The sequence below is a fragment of the Dipodomys merriami genome, unplaced genomic scaffold, assembly GCF_024711535.1.
Source record: "Dipodomys merriami isolate MVZ:Mamm:240054 unplaced genomic scaffold, mDipMer1.0.p SCAF_21, whole genome shotgun sequence".
Taxonomy (NCBI): domain Eukaryota; kingdom Metazoa; phylum Chordata; class Mammalia; order Rodentia; family Heteromyidae; genus Dipodomys; species Dipodomys merriami.
In genome coordinates, this window is record NW_027203493.1 from 25,124,889 (window position 1) to 25,142,200 (window position 17,312).

Sequence of the window (17,312 nt, forward strand, 5' to 3'; positions counted from 1 at the left end):
ATAATTTGTGGTGGGGAAGGGAAAAAACAAATTGTTTAAATATGGATACAGGTGCACCCACTGCAACAATGAGATGTATAAGACGTTAGGTTGAAAATCGAACTTTACAACTTTGGAGCTGTGGAAGGGGGTGTAGGGTTGGGGGGGGGAGATGGGAAGGTATGGGAAAGGGAAACAAAGGAGGAGGCAACAATGCTTGATAAGAAATGTACTCATTACCTTGCTCATGTAATTGTAACCCCTCTGTACGGTATTTTCACAATTTAAAAAACTGCTTTGTTAAATAGACACTACTTTTTAGTTACTTAAAGATAATAAAATAAAAAAAAATAATTACAACCAAAACAGTTTTTAAGAACTATAGCAAGCCTAGTTCTGAAGACAGGGTTATCTCTGGAGGACGTCTGTACTCCTTTGCCTATACATTTCCTTGAACAGAAAGGAGTGATATGACAGGAAACTCACTGAGTTTCTAACCCTGGAGTACCCATGAGGCCATAATGCACATAATGCATATTCAGCCGTGTTCTTTCCTCCATCCTAATTTTCTCTTGCCTTTCCAATTGAAAAATAGAGAACACTTCATTTAGTTCCTCACCAGGTCCGTCACATGTTTTGCTTCATTTCACCCTAATTCATAACCAACTACACCATTCCAATTCCTCTACCACCACCTTAGGGTACATGGCCATTCTTCTGATGTAGACAATAGTTTCACTGATGAAAAAATTTCAATTCCACTTTTCCTTTGTTTCCCCTGTGATCCATTTTCCACGTGGCTAGTATCACCTCTTTACAAGATTTATCATGCTTCATTTATAACATCTCAGTGTCATAATGTGGTTGTAAGGATAAAGGCCAATCTTCTCCAGCTAAGCTACTATCTTAACACGTGACAGCCCCATGGCACATGAGTGTTCAGACACACTCACGTTCCTTTCCTTTCTCAAAATTACGGTGCACATCTCAGGGCTTACACATGTGCTGCATTACCTATCAATAGTTAAACAACTTCCAAAAATAGCAACTCTGAGAACAGGGAAAATTATGTAGTTTATTTTGACATTTTGTATCTCTTATCCAAATATTTAGAAGTGTCTTCACATTCCAATTTTTTCAGATTTTAGAATGTTTGTAGATAAATAATGATATATCTTTGGAGGGGCGAAGCCTAAACAAAAAACTCATTTATATTTTCTATATCATGTATACAAAATAACTGAGGCTACTTTATACAACCTTCTCAGTGAATCTGCATTTTCATTTGAATCCCTCCTATATCAGTTTAGGTGGATAGTTTCCAATTTTGGCATCCATTCTTTGTGCTCAAAAAAGTTTTAAAATTGGAACATTTCAGATTAGAGTTTCAACTAGTATATATGTGTATACATTTGTGCATATATTTATTATATAGGTAAGGATTGACACACATGTATTACATAGTCAGATTTATCTCTCTCACTTTAATTTCTGATGCACTTGGTTTACTCTGTCAAAATCTGTTTGAGGTTTGCAAGTCTATATGATAATCTTATAAGTACAAAAAGATCATGCACAAGAGGGCCAACGCATTGAGATGAACACAAACTAAATGTTCATAGGCCTCTAAAGTTTTCTAAAGTTATGAAAATAGGTTTAGAGCTGAGCGTGGGTGGCTCATGCATGTAATCCTGAGTAGTTACTCAGGAGAATGGGATCTGAGGACCATGGTTCAAAGCCATCTAGGACAAGAAAATCCATGAGAATCTTACCTCCAAATACCTACCAGAAAACTGGTCATGGTGCTGTGGCTCAAGATGATAGAGCACTAGCCTTGAAAAGATCTCAGAGACTGTGTCCAGGCCTCATATTCAAGCCCCAAAGACCAACCCATAAAAATAAAGTAGGTTTAAATATGTCACAGGGTGTCTGAAAACACTTGGTTTACTTTCCACAAAAATACTCTTTCCTATACTTTGAAACTCATACAGTGTTTAATGGAACCAGTGCAGGATTAAGGTTTTGCTTTGTTTTGGTTTTTTTTTTTTAAGAAATGTAAGTATATTGTTTCTATGAGCTTTCAGATTTACTTTTAATGCTGTAGGAACACTTTAGATTCCTGTGGTCTAGTTTAATAAAATTTATTCCATTTGTGTTATATTTGTAATACTGATTATTTCACATATTTAAAAATAACAATATGAGGATATACCTGTAGGCTTCTGTCAGCTGCCACAAAGAGTGTGGCACAGAAATTGTTAAGTACCCTTGCTCTGGAAGATAATCAGATTTATTTCCTTCACATTCTTCATAAGATATGATACAAAATAGATTCTCAAAAGACATCATGAATGTATTATGTTAGTTCATCTCCCTTTTAAAGTTCTTTCCTTGTTCTTATTAAAGGTCTAATGATTTAAATAATTTCGTATTGAGCTGCTTTTTTTTTACTTTTGGCTTTAAAATTCACAAATTAATGCATTACTTTTCATATGAGCAATAACACTATCTAGGCATCCAAAAGACATACAGCCAAGGCTGGGGTGAAATTAGACATGACTAGAAAATTTTCAGGAGCCCAATCCCCATACTTTATGGCTTCATGCATGATATGCAATGTATTTGCAAATGGCTAAGTGAAACAATAGAAGGCATTCATATAGTCAGCTCCTGCAATTTAAGATGAAGTTGAAGAGCTCTATACACTGCAAATTCAATTACCTCATCTAAAACACAACATGCCATTGCTCTGTAATGTGCCAGTATCACTTACCTTGGACCACACACACACACACACACACACACACACACACACACACACACACACACACACACACACACACACACACACACACACACACACAATCTAGTGAGCACTCACATTCAAAATTATTAATTCTCAGACATATTTTAAATGAAAAAACAAGCCTTTCCCCTGAGTTTTAAATTCCTTATAAGGACTCTCATTTAAAACAAAGTCTATGAATTTTTTTTTAAAGAAAGGACATATACATCTATTATTGATTGGTTTGAATGACTTGAATTTCTCCAAAGCATTTAGTAACAGCTCATTTAAAAAATTAATTTCCCATTTCCATATGGTGAGAGCGACTTTTCTTGACATACTATTCTACATTCAGGGTTCTTTGAAAGCACTGAGCACAATTAGGGCTATCAAATAGCATGAGCGCAGTTCCCCAGTTCCACTCCTTTTACAATCTTGTCTTGCCTATGGGCCTGCATGTGGTTAAGGCAGGATGTGAGCCTGTGAGTGCAAGAGATGACCTCACTGCAGAAAAATTTCATCAACTCTGCTTTCATGCTCCAGGAGCAAATTGTTGCTGGTGCTGAGAAATCATACGTACAGCTGGAAACTGCATATGTGGTATGTATGCTTGCACACATGTACACACCCCTGTTCAAAATCAGGATTTATTTTAGGTTTGTGATGTTCTCGAGTTTTTATTTAAAATATTTATTTTGTGTGTCATATGAAAGAGAGATCCTTTGTCTGCACATTCACATAAAATCTGGAGCCACTGAAAACTAGACAAACTCTAGGCTAGATGCTGCCAGGAGATCTTTATCTTTCCTTTCCTTTTGCTTTTTCCCCCTAACTTGGGATATAAATTCTCAACAGATTACAAAATGCAGCTAGAAATACTCCCATTCACCAATCCTAGCTCAAAGATCTTATCAGAAGCACACTCAAATACGGAGACAGCATAAGGATTACAGGAAATAATGGCTTGATCTTACTCAAACAGAAAGTTTACCAGGTTCTAGTCAATAACAAATACAAAAAAAGGTAAAACAAACAAACATGACAATATTTACTGTCATAGTTTGAGGGTCATAGTCTAACTTAATCTTCCATTTCTCATTTGTTGTTTAGTATATGAAAGGAAATCCAACTTAGTTTTGAATATTTTCCCAAAGATCAAGTCCTTTTCATTGCAAATATGGTTTTTAGTTGTCCAGGACCTACAGACTCTTGCTTACATCAGTTTAAGAACATGTCAAGTAATTAGATTCATATTCTAATTCCATCTACAGATAGTCCATAGAATCTTATGCTGCTTTACATGCTTTTCTTGAAGTATTTCAAACCATCTATCTGGTTAGGAACCAGTTTTCTCTTCTAGTTACTTGCCAGAAAAATTATTCAATAAGGAGAATGGCCATTATTTCTGTGATTCACTGAGAATAAATGGGTGAGAATACGGTCCACCTTCTAAAGATATGCTATATACATTCTAAAGCAGTTGTAGTTATTTCTTACTTACCAATATAACTCTTTGGCTTAGATACTAAATGAGAAAAACTCAAAATACAGTATTACAAATGTGGGTGAAATATGTAATATATACTCCTCTACATTTTGACTTCTAAATTTAGCCACATGCTAAGATATTAATTTTTGTACACTTAAAACCTGTGATTGAGTTCAATTAAAATTTTTAATATTGGAGTTTTAAATTTGGAGCCTTCCATTTGGAGATAAGTGCTCTACCACTTGCATAATACACCCAGCCCATGTTTTTTACTTCAGATATTTTTCCTATTTGGTTTTATATTTTTCTTTGGTCTGGATCTAGACAGTGATCCCTGTTCCTAAGGATGTATGTACCTGAGATGATAGACATTGACTACCATGACTGGCTTCTTTGATGACAGAGAGTCTTCCTTTTTCTCTGGGATGGCTTCATCTTGCAATCCTCCTGGGCTTTGTCTTACAAATAATGTGAGCTACTCTGCCCAATCTTTTATATTTATTTATTTACTTATTTTGTGATGGTCCTGGTGTTGAAATCAGTCTTTTTTATATTTATTTATTTATTTTGTGATGGTTCTGGTGTTGAAATCAGGGACTGCACGATGCCCCTAAGCTTTTTCTGCTCAATGTTAGCGCTCTACAGCTTAAGCCACAACTCTACTTCTGACTTTTTGGTGGTTCATCGAAGAGAACAGTCTCATGGACTTTCCTGCCTAGGCTGGCTTGAAATTGTGATCCTTAGATCTCAGACTCATGAATAGCTAAGATTACAGATGTGAGACACTGGCACCAAGCTGCATCTAATTTTGTTTTTTTTTTTGACTCCATCTTACAAACAGTATCATTGTACCACATGCAAGTTATTTTTCTCTAAAATAGTAAATGTTTTGAGTATAGGCTTATACCTATTTTTAACACAAACAATATATTTATAATCATAAACTTCCTAAGCAAAGTATGTCACATCTTCTTTCTAACTTAGTTATCAAACTTCTATCAAATTTAAATATGATACATAAATAATATACAGGTATTAATTTCAAAGGGTATTTACATTTTATAATATTCTATATGATTAAAGCTTAATTAAAAAGATGAACTTGCATAGTCCACAAACATTTTCATTCCCTTTAGAGCTAACATTTGATTAATAAAATGTCACTATTCACTGGAATTCCCTGACTTGTTCTTTTAGTTTTACAGAAACTGGGTTTACTAATTTTTTTACCATGATTGTTAAATAGTCCTTTGGTAGATGGCTAATTAGGGGCTCTGGAAGAAACAAAGGTCCTTATATGCCTATTTCACTCATCAAGTGTTTTATTGGGCCAAAGGGGGCAGTTATGGGGAAAGATACAAAAGATAAAACAAGATGATTTCATCAAAAAAATTATTTCATCATTATGGCTCCTTCAGAACTGACAGAAACAACTCTTAATTATTGTAAAAACATCTTATTTCACATTAACATCTTCTGAAAATGCATTACAAGAAACATAAACAACAATCTTTTCCTTCATTTAAATGATGAGTAAATTGACAAAACTACTAATTATTACTCATCTAATCATTGTTTTATTGGAACTATATAAACTATATTGGAATTATATAAACTAAAGTATATAAACAAGTCTTACATCCTCACACTGAATGAGCTGTTAATGTGCAAACTTTTATCCTAATTATTGTCTTTAGATAATGCTCTAAGTTCCAGTAACTGGATATCATATATGCTTAGCATCCATGATTAGGCACATGAGAAAACTTTTCTAGGATGAATTGTACAAATAATTTAGACTTCCATGTTATATCACTTCACCCAATCTTTTGTCAGCACTTTCCTGAGACCCTGGTCCTTCCTCAAGCTATCCAAATATGCATACTCCTCTGTCATCTTTGTTACATAAAATGTTAGATTTTCCTTATGAGTTTGAACATTAAACCAGCAGAGGGAAGAATTTCCAAGATATGGACAAGTTAATAAACATTTTCAGGATGATAAACCAAAGATTATTAGAAACTTCTGGATCTGAAATTGAACAACATTTATATTGGGGCAGACCTTCATTTGTTTGTTTATTATTTTGTTTACTTATTTAACCTAAAATATCTCACACTATGTTAGACCCACAGATGAGAACCCAAAGAGGTGAAGACAACAAAACAAGTATAACAAGATGGCAGTGATGGAGAATGATACAGAAATAGGCAACCTATGAAGAAGGATGACAGTTCTATCTAGGAGTATACAGGTAGTGCAAGACATTTCTATGACTCCAGATTCCTTTCTCCCCTTTAACGTAGAATCACATCAATCTCTGACGAAGGCAACAATCCATTTCTCACTATAATTCATTGGAAGAACTTTTGGTCAAACAAGAAAGCTATGATCTGTCCAGGCAGTTGATAGTTAAGACCATTCAAACACTTTCATGATGAAATGTTAATCTTGAAGTGCTTCATAGCCTCAAATCAATAGCTAAATATGAAAAAGGGCCCATATATACTATTTTCTACTCAGGCATTTCTTTATATTAACTCATTTAGTTCTCATAGCAACTCAAATTTGAGTATCACTCAGCCATAAAGAAGAATGAAATCATATCATTTTCAGAAAACTTGATGGAACCAGTGATCATCACATTACTGAAATAAACCAATTTCTGAAAGACAGATACCATATGTTTTCTCTGAAATGTATGATATAGATTAGAATATTCTTAAAGTAGAAAGGAAATTGTATGCAGGTAATGGAAGTTAAATAGGGTCAAAGTAAATGGGTTGTATACATTTAATATATGCTAATAAAAATTCAATAATGTAGGCACTATTAATAACTACATTTTTCAAATGAGGAAATTGAAGCACAGAGATTTTAAATAATTGTCTCAAGATAATAAGAGTTGGAGTTACAATTAAGCTAAGGCAGTCTGTGTGCTGAGTTTACACAATTAATCACTCTGTACAGTTGACTTCTATAAAACCCATCTGAAATGACTACTTCTTGTAGCAGAACTCTGAAATGATTATTCATGAACTAACTAATGCTTCATAAATTTTGGATATAGTCAAAATCATAGTGCCTCCAGGGTTATGTTCACAATCCTACAAACATCTTTCTTCTTGCAGGGACATACACATTTTTCTATTATATTATTTTGGCTAATGTAGCAAGAGTTGGTTTTTCTTTCTTTAGAACTAGACAGCAGCATATAAACATCAAGTATCAGAAAAAAATGTAGGGTCTTTAAAAGTTTCTCAGCTGATATTGGAAGAAGCTTATAGACTACACTAGAAAACTAGCAGCCCATGACATCTTGCTCATGTAACTGTAACCCCTCTGTACAGCATTTTTACAAGAAAAAACATACAAAAAAGAAATATTTTATGAAATATTGAGATTATACTAGTTGATGAATCATCTTTTGAAAAACTGTACTATATACTACATTAGGTATAGAGTTAAATGTTCTACTGTCTCGTAAAAATTGTATTAACATGATAAACTAATGCATTTACAAGGTGATAAACAGCCCAGTGCTGATCGCTCATGCTTGTAATCCTAGATACTTACAAGGCTGAGATCTGAAGATCATGGTTCAGAGCCAGCCAAAGCAAGAAAGTACATGAGACTCTCATCTCTAATTAACTAAGAAGAGCTAGAAATGGAGCTGTGACTCTAATTGTATAGTACTAGCCATAAGCAGAAAAGTCAGGGTCAGCTTCCAGCCTCTGTGTTCAAGACCCAGGATCAGCGCACACACACACACACACACACACACACACACACACACACACACACACACGCACACACACACACACACACACATACACACACACACACACACACACTGTAAACTATACAATCATTACAAATCATGGGGCTGGGAAGGTGGCTCAGTGGTAGAGCGCTTGCCTTGCATGCCTGAGGCCCTGGGTTCGATTCTTCAGCACCACATAAGCAAAAAGAAAAAAGCCGGAAGTGGCACTGTGGCTCAAGTGGTAGAGCACTAGCCTTGAGCTGAAGAGCTGAGGGACAGCGCCCAGGCCTAGAGTTCAGGCCCCACGACCAGACCCAAAAAGAAAAAAAAAAAAAACAAATCATATAAAACACCATATTCTTATAAACTGCCATAAGAACCCTACTTTATTTTTTCCCTGTAGTTTCTGGCTTTATACTTCAGAATGCCACTTTAAACACAAATATAGACATATTTATATAGTGGGAATAGAAATGTTATGGAATTGTTCCTCTAGCATGAGTAATAGAAACACATACTTTAATAGTTTCAAAAATCTCTTTCAGCTTCACAAATCATTACTGGCAAACATAATTCTTGAAATTCACAAGCATATTGTCAAATTCCAAGAAATCGACCACGTTTTACTCATAGATGAACTGTTAGGTTTTGAAGAGTTTCCGAAAGAATAAGGATAGCAATATGATTTACTTTTGGTACTGGCTCCTGGTCTTTGCTTAAGTCCTATACTTTGATCAAGTTCTATTATGAAGTGAGTTTTTGAACACTTTGTGTGCTAAGGCAACGATATAAACGGGAAGGACCATTACCTTCCCTGAATCTCCCACTACTTTCTCTAGACTAGGATTAGAAAACTATACCAAGTATTCTGGACATTCCTGGAATTCTATCTCTGTCCTTAAACATCTCAGCCACAGAATTAAGAAACTATGTTTTATGCCCCAACTGAGAACTTAGACCAGGTGTCAAAACACTGCAGCCAGACTCACGATGGATTTTGTTGCATATCACAGCAAGACTCAAATTCTTGGCAAAGTAGGTACATAGCTTTAATATATGTTTAAAATATAAACACCACTTTATGTAGAGAATTACTCTCTATCCATGTAAGAGATTCTGGGAGTGTATATCTAGAAAGAGCAGGCTATAATTTTAAATTAGGCAGAATTAATGAATTCTGATTATACTAACAGGAGTCTTTGAATGTACCATGCTAGCATGGATGGTCACCCTGTGAAAGTGTGCAAATGTAGATGTAATGCTATCTTATACTCAATGACATACAGGCTTAGTATGATACAGAGAAAGAAATGGGACAATCTATAGCATGTATTTCACCTAAACATATTTGTAATCAATCATGTCATTCGATGAGGTTCATGAGACTTTTGGCGTTTTTTTTTTTTTGTTTTTTTGTTTTGTTTTGTTTTGTTTTTGTTTTTGGTCGTGGGTCTAGAACTCTGGGCCTGGGCACTGTTCCTAAGCTCTTCAGCTCAAGGCTAATGCTCTACCACTTAAGCCACAGTGCCACTTCTGGTGTTCTGGTGATTAATTGCAGTTAAGAGTCTCACAGACTTTCTTGCCTGGGTTGGCTTTGAACTGCAGCCCTCAGATCTCAGCCTCCTGCATATCTAGGATTACAGGCGTGAGCCACCAGCACCCAGTGAGAATATTTTTTTAACTAAGATATGAAGAATAAGTTAGTAAGAAAAGTTCTAAATGTTTTAATCACTTCTTTTTCCAGAAAGGAATGAGAGAAAAAAGTACCTTCATGTTTACTGTAATGGGGATTCTAAGGGTGGCAGAATACTTGGTAAACTTAATTTCCACCTGCAAATAGATAATGCTGCCAGAATGAAAAGACAGGGCAATCAAATCTGGGAATAAACTGTACCACAGGAAATGCAACTGGTTTATTAATCACATGGCCTTTAAATATTAATTGAAAACCATCCCCATAAGTAGTTTCTTATAATAAAACCAACAAAATATTATAGAATCTTTTGATAAACAAGTTACCAAGTTAGAGTCAGTTTGAGTGAATGAAGGAATAACAGTAATTTTTTCATATCTTTATGTAAATTTTCCTGGTTCCTATAAAATGATTTGCTGTATAAAGAGTAGGTAATAAGATTTTTTTAGAAAGTAAGTCTACTTTACATAATAAATAGGCATAATTTTACTATATCAGAAGTTATTTTTGTAGTCTTATCTGAATGAATAATTAGTATGGATTTCAACAACTGTTGAAATTCTTTTTCCATGACACATGGAAAAGATCTTAGGTAGTAAAGGACCAAATAATATTTCATACCTTCGAAAGGAAATCAGATTCAAACTACTATTCATGACCAGAACTTTGAAAATTATTTCTGTTATGTTTCTATTCAATCCAAGAAAATATAAAATATCATTGGGTGTTGGAAGACAGTAGGGTGTTTATAATGAAAAAAGAATTTCAATCAGAATTACTGTTTGCAGTTGTGGTCTTTTTCATTGAAGTATATCAATCAATATTCTGGCATTTAACATTCATCTGTTGGTCTAGAAACTGTAATTTTCTTGATTGCAATAAATTAAATTTCAAAGCTGGTTTGCATATGTTTCACACCAAACTTACCACTAACATATATGAGATGATGGGTATTTCTACTTCCCAATTGTGTCAATTTCTACTATATTATATTTCACTAGTTTGATGTTGGACAATACTAATGGTAGACTGACTAGATGTTTTCATAACGTACATGTATTCTAGAGGGTGGAGGATAAATCAATGAAAACCCAGGAGGAAGGTATGACAACTAAATTGTTTCTGGGTCTAGCTGTAGGAACCAACTAGTAACATTGATTTCTTAACAAATGATATCATGCCACTCTTTCTAGCTACAATTATAGTGCAATTTAGACTAATTTATACAACAAAATACTATTATCACCTAGTCTGCATGACTTATGAGCTTTATGAATTTATGATCCATGTGTGGATCATATGGCATTAATTGTGTCTAGCATTCCTTTGTCATTGAGAAGAAGTGACATATACAGATTGATTAATTAGGCCTAAAAATCTAGGTAAATTTCATAAGCATATCATTCATTCCCTACCAAGCCCATTTTTTAAGAACTGCAAGCATTTTTCCATATACATATGTGCGTGCTATAGCTGTGTAAATACTTGTGTGAGTGAAAACATTTGAAATTGTTGCATATTATCCTTTCAGTCTTGCTGGTATACCAACGTGTATTGAAATGAATGAATTGAGTTCTTTTTAGAGCATATCTCTGTAAGGTAGTATAGACCAAGAATTGTCCAGGTGAAGAAGAAACTAACCCAGTAAAGTAATTGTCTGACATAGAGATGAAAGACTTAGCCAAGTGGTAAATGTTATAAGAGAATTTAATTCTACATAAACATATTTTAGTATATATATATATATATTTGCAAATCTCAAAGAATTGAAATTTAGCACTTTCATGTTTTTTTATCCTTTTCCTTTTAATCCCAAGGAACAACACCTATACATATTAAATGTTAATATTTAATTAGATATGCAAATTTATTGCATAACAAATAATTTATTAAACATTTGTTAATAATTTATTGAATATAAATATTATGTTCTCAAATAATTTTGCCTTTAATATTTTGATCTCATTATGATTCACTTTCTATTGGAATAATACTATCTTTCTATTTGCACTTTGGACAATGTACTTCTTAGAAGAAACTAAAACTATGTTATTACTATTTCATTGTTGCTAGGTATCAAACATTGGACCCCACATATGCTAGGCAAGCAGTCTACCACTAAGTTTTACTCCCAGTTCAGATTCTTTTAGATATATACAACTATACATAAGTAGATATCAGTGGCTTCCACCTAATAACAGCTAAGAGTTCCTTTTCATTAAAAACTTCTGTTTTGGACTAGGAATGTAGCTTAGTGGGAGATTGCTTGCCTAGCATCCATGAAGCCCCTGGGATCGATTCCTCAGTATCACATAAACAAAAAAATATGAAAGAAATATTTTTAAAAAGCTTTCCTTTATTACTGATACCATACTTTCTTGTTGTCACAATTATCATCAGTAAGCACAAGTCTCTCAGTTTCTCTGAAGTCAACCAGAAAAGACATTCTCAAAACAAAAAAATGGCTTGGGGCTGGGAAGGTGGCTCAGTGGTAGAGTGCTTGCCTTGCAAGCATGAGGCCCTTGGTTCGATTCCTCAGCACCACATAAGCAAAAAAGAAAAAAGCCGGAAGTGGCGCTGTGGCTCAAGTGGTAGAGCGCTAGCCTTGAGCTGAAGAGCTGAGGGACAGCGCCCAGGCCCAGAGTTCAGGCCCCACGACCAGACCCCCCCCCAAAAAAATGCTATTTGTTCTTTTTAAAAAAAAATAAAAGTACTAATCTTTATATTTTATTAAATTCTTGATTGGTACAACATCCTGAAGCATTGTTACATTGCAGCTCAAGGAACTAAGTATTCTTGATGGGCAAATGTACGACAGGTATTTCTATCTGACTAGGATGTTCTTTCCTCTGAACAAGGATTGGATTTTACATTTCTGTGGTGAATGTCCAGTTCTTTCCTTAGAGTATAATGTAGCATTCTAGTAGGTAACAGAACTTCTTTATACTTCTTCTTCTTCATGTAGTTCAAACTTGATCTAACCAACCCTGGCTCTTTGAAGTCAAAGGAAGCTCTGAACCCAGAGGAACTCTGATGTCTGAGGCAGAGACTCAAAATAAATGAGATCAATGGAAAGGAATTTTAAAAGAAAAAGAGTTTGAACCCTGTGAATGTCTAGCACTGTGTTGACATCCTATTGTTTGAGATTCTTATACACAAACCATCAAAGATGTTGGTGGTAGGAAAAAAAAGAGAAAAAAATATACAATACAAAGGGGCTTGTACATTTGACCTCAATTTGAACTAGGCAGTAAAAGTTCATGCAGAAATGTTACACTTTCTCAGTCTTCATTAGAGAAATCAACTTTTGGTCCATTAACTAAGAATAAAAAGATTTAAAAATCTAACCAAGGACTATGTATTTGTTTCGGTTTTCCTAACTTATAGGATATTGGGAAGATTAGAAATAGATTTTTGCCATTGAGCAACATGAACTCTAGAAAACTAAAGTTGTTAATTACAACTTATCATATTGTAATGCATATAAAATAATTAAATCTAATTACAACTTATCATATTGTAATGCATATAAAATAATTAAATTGCCTTTACATTAAGTTGATAAACAATAGTCTGACATGGCTTCTTTCAACTTCTGTCTAATTCTGTAAGTCCATCAATGCCTCTCTGCCTAGTTAAAAAAAAATGTCCCACCATACAATGGCTAAATTGCTAACTCACCTAGAGAAGCTATTTTTCCAGTGTCCTATTTTGGTTGCAAATGAAAGAATCATTGTATTTAGAGGATTTTTATAAAACCAGAGAGGGATATACAAGAGCCATGGATTTGTAGCTAAGGTATTGAGTATAAAAATTCTGTAACATATATTAAGATTTGCTTTCAAAGGTTCAGAACCTGTAAATCATTCTTAGCATAGAGCTACTTGACACACATAACGTGTAACTTACTTGTTCAAATATGTTTACACAGCTGTAAAGTTCCCAAATATACTGTCAGGAAAAACAAAAATACTGCTATGGAAATAAGAAGATGAAATTTAAGCTGCTTGACGAAAATTACCAAGGGTTTCCTATAAATTTGCCGTTTTTTTAAAATTCTTCTATTTTTTCATTTCCCAATACATAGATTTATTAAATCAAAGAAGGTAATGACCAACTAAAATATCTTTATCATAATGGTTCTTAACCCAAGATCACTGTACCATATCCAGGGGAAAGAATAGGGAAGGAGAGAGGGAGGAAGGCACGGAGGAAGAAGAGAAAGAGGAAGAGGGGAGTAGAGAGGGTGTGAAGTAAAAGGAAAGGAAAAGATTTACTGTTGTAACTAAATTGTTATCTAAGCACAATTGAAAGTTTCATTTCTTCCTACCAATGGGAAATAATCAGTGTCATCCTACCTACATTGGTTTAGCTAATCTAATAGTTTACAATATTTGTTTTTAATAATAACAAAATGGTGTCAAATCATACATAATTACTTTTTTGTTTATAGCGAGAAGATGGATAAGTGATAATTTGACAAAAATATGTCTATGATCAATTATGGCCGTAATGCTATTAGCCACCTCACTTTTCATCTTTAAAGGATACTTATAAAATGTAGAAAAGAAAAATTTTACACTTTTTCACATGTAAGGCACATTGTATGTTGATGTAAGCAAGTCACTGAAAGTTATTTATGAAATAGAAAAATGCTACCAATAATGCAGAAGATAAGACACCTGAGAACAATTGTATCAGTCTCTACTCAGTTCAGATTTGAATTGTTGAGCAATAAATGTAAAGCATCATGGGTTTTAAATGTCTGCTCTTCTTTTTGTCCTAAAGTCAGTTTATCTTGATCAAATTTTATCTCTATCTTCAACTAAACAAAAGACTAGGAGCTAAGAAAATATTTCAAGTTTAATAAAATCTCACTGCAGTTCTACTCAGATTGAAAGGAAACATCCTTTTATTTTATGTTTTATTATAGAATTCTATTACCCTGAAATAAACATTTCAAAGATAAGCAGTTATTAAAATCTTTGCCCACAATGTATCTACATATCACTTACATATTTGCATTGAGATTTGGAGGAAACATTTGTATCTTTGCACATAACAGCTCTTTGGCTAAATATGAGCTTTTACAAAATACTGATTTTCCTCTTCTTAATTGAAAGGTCTCCTTTTTGTCTGTTGACCATGTTTTGTGACCAAATGGTCACATTTATCAAGAACCTTTTTGTATAATAAACATTATGGACATAACCAATTAAGAATTCAAGCAAAATTAGAACTCAAGTAAGGTGGACTCAAACATTTGAATATGGCTGATACATTGGATCTCTTATATTTGATAGTGTTTAGATGTTAACTCCATTTGGAAAAAAATTATTCTTATTTACCAAAGCAGAGTACTGTATGTATACCAGTATGGATACTATTGATTATTTTCACTTACCATGAAGGAGTCATGGAATTCTAGCCTTGAGACTTGGCCTTTTTGTCCTCAACAACCAGCACTTAAAAGCACAGGTTCAGAACTGAGGCCATGTACAGTGGAGCTACCTTAACTTTTCCCCTTTGTTAATGCTTTATAATATTCTTCCCAAATCCGCCATCCTGTTTAGGTACTGTGTTTACTCATCAGTAATCTGAAGTGAATGTCAGATGCCTTACATGGGAAATCACAGCAAAAAATAAATTGGTGCTCTAATAACAAGCTTGATATGAAGCTCTTTCACAGTTTTCTCATGTCTTTCTAGCCAAAGTGAACTGATAGAAAACCGTCCAATTCTTGCTTAGTCACTCAACAACCAGGAAATCTTACACATGTCATCTTAAATCTGCATCTATCCAAGGGAAGGAAAAGCAGTGTTGTGTGTTTGGGGAAATAACGGGAAGGACATAATGCCTAACAAACTCCGCAGAATGTCACAATCTCCTGAGGGGTGTTTTTTGTTTTTTGTTTTTTTTTTCTCAAATGTCTAAATGACCACTGTGATTTACTAGAATGTTTAGACATCGAACCTGGTACTTAGTAGATTTTAAGGATTATCATGAATTCTAATATGCACAAGCAAAATTTGGAAAGCACTGAATTAATTGGTATTTTACAGAGCTGCATATAAGATGAAAAACTGGAGGGCTTGAGTATTTATTTTTCAGCATTTAAAAGTGCTATGACGGTGACATCCAAAAAGAAATGTAAAGCTGGGCGCCGGTGGCTCATGCCTGTAATCCTAGCTACTCAGGAGGCTGAGATCTGAGGATTGCGGTTCAAAGCCAGCCCTGGTAGGAAAGACCGTGACATTCCTATCTCCAATAAACCACCAGAAAACTGGAAGTGGTGCTGAAGCTCAAGTGGTAGAGCGCTTGCCTTAAGCTGAAGAGCTGAGGGATAGCTACCAAGCCCAGAGTTCAAGCTCCACAACCGACAAAAACAAAAAAGAAATGTACTCATTACCTGACTTACGTTACTATAATCACTCTGTGCATCATCTTTATAATAAGATGTAAAAAAATACAAGTGATATGAAATATCACCACCACACATCACACACATACACACACACCACCACCACCACAATCAACACTACCACCACTTTTATTCTCTTCTGGCAGAATCGCAGAAACAATTTAACATTTGTGGGTTTCTAATTTTATTTTAACATGTCTTAAATGTTATTTTAACCATCATTTCATGATTTGTTTTCCTTTATAGTTTAGTAATTAGAAATGGCATCATCTGTCTGTCTACTTCAAAAACCAACAATCTCCCCAAGTGCCAATGTCTGTCACCTGTAATCCTAGATATTCAAGAGACTGATAGTCAGATTGATGCTTGCAGCCAGCCCAAAAGAAAGGGCTGTGACTTTGTCTCCAAAATAATCAGCAAAAGCAGGGCCAAGACCCAGTTTGTAGAGATTCAGTTAAACAAGCATGCCAAACAAACACAAAGCCCTGAATTCAAGCCCTAGTATTTAAAAAAAAAAGCCCAAAGCACATCAACTTTTAGACCAGATATGTTGGTTCACACCTGTAATGCGAACCCTTGGAAGAATGAGATAGGACAATTACAGTTCAAAGCCAACTTGGACCAAAAGTTAATGAGTCCCTATCTCAAAAAGTAAACTGGCAAAACTGTCATAGTGGTCCATTTGTAGTGTCAGCTATGTGAAAGGCATAGAAAGGAATTTCAAGGTCTGAAATTAGCAAAGGAAAATATGGGGGGGGGGGGAACTAAAGCAAAACAATTGAAATTGGCTGAGGCATGGCTTAAGAGGTAGAACACTTTCCTACTAAGTTTTAGGTCCTAATTTCAAAACTCATATACCACCAAAAGTAAAAGAAAACAAATATCATACTTCCATCATGTGTTTATAATAATACAATCACTATAAAGGAACATGGGCTGGGCACTACTAGCTACTTAGGAGGCTGAGATCTGAGGATTGCAGTTCAAAGCCAGCCCAGGCAGGAAAGTCCATGAGACTCTTATCTCCAATTAACCACCAAAACCCCAGAAGTGGTGCTGCGGCTCAAGTGGTAGAGGTTAGCCTTGAGCTGAAGAGCTCAAGGATAGTGCCTAGACCCGGAGATCAGGACCCACAACTGACCAAAAAAACCCAAACACACACACACATCAAAAATAATATAC

The 17,312-nt window shown here is 34.6% G+C and overlaps 1 protein-coding gene across 1 annotated transcript in view; it reads right to left on the minus strand.

Annotated features, from left to right (window-relative positions):
* Gas2 (growth arrest specific 2) overlaps window positions 1-17,312 on the minus strand; it is a 118,456-nt gene that overhangs the window by 81,247 nt on the left and 19,897 nt on the right. The window lies entirely within an intron of this gene.